General features: G+C 63.9%; 1 protein-coding gene across 1 annotated transcript in view; it reads right to left on the reverse strand.

The window, feature by feature from the left end:
- Positions 1-233, reverse strand: part of LOC104492126 (septin-9-like) — a gene marked incomplete at its 3' end in the record, with an annotated part of 11372 nt that overhangs the window by 2289 nt on the left and 8850 nt on the right. The gene's annotated exons all lie outside the window — the stretch shown is intronic.

Here is a 233-nt window from a genome sequence, read left to right on the forward strand (position 1 = left end):
CCCGCCTGCGCCCACCACCACCCACACAGGCGCCGCGAGCACCTCCCACACCGCTCTGCACCAAAGCCAGAAGAGCCTCAGGCACCTTTGACACGACTTCCTGCTCTGATGGGTCTCTGCAGGTGCCTCATCTATGGAGGTCACCTCCCAGGGGCACCTCCCCGCACCATCCCGGAGGACAGGAAGGGACTCTGTGGGAAGGGAACCACTGACTCCCCAGAAGTGCAAACTGG

The sequence above is a fragment of the Buceros rhinoceros genome, unplaced genomic scaffold (assembly GCF_000710305.1).
Source record: "Buceros rhinoceros silvestris isolate BGI_N320 unplaced genomic scaffold, ASM71030v1 scaffold17484, whole genome shotgun sequence".
NCBI classification, from domain to species: Eukaryota; Metazoa; Chordata; class Aves; order Bucerotiformes; family Bucerotidae; genus Buceros; species Buceros rhinoceros.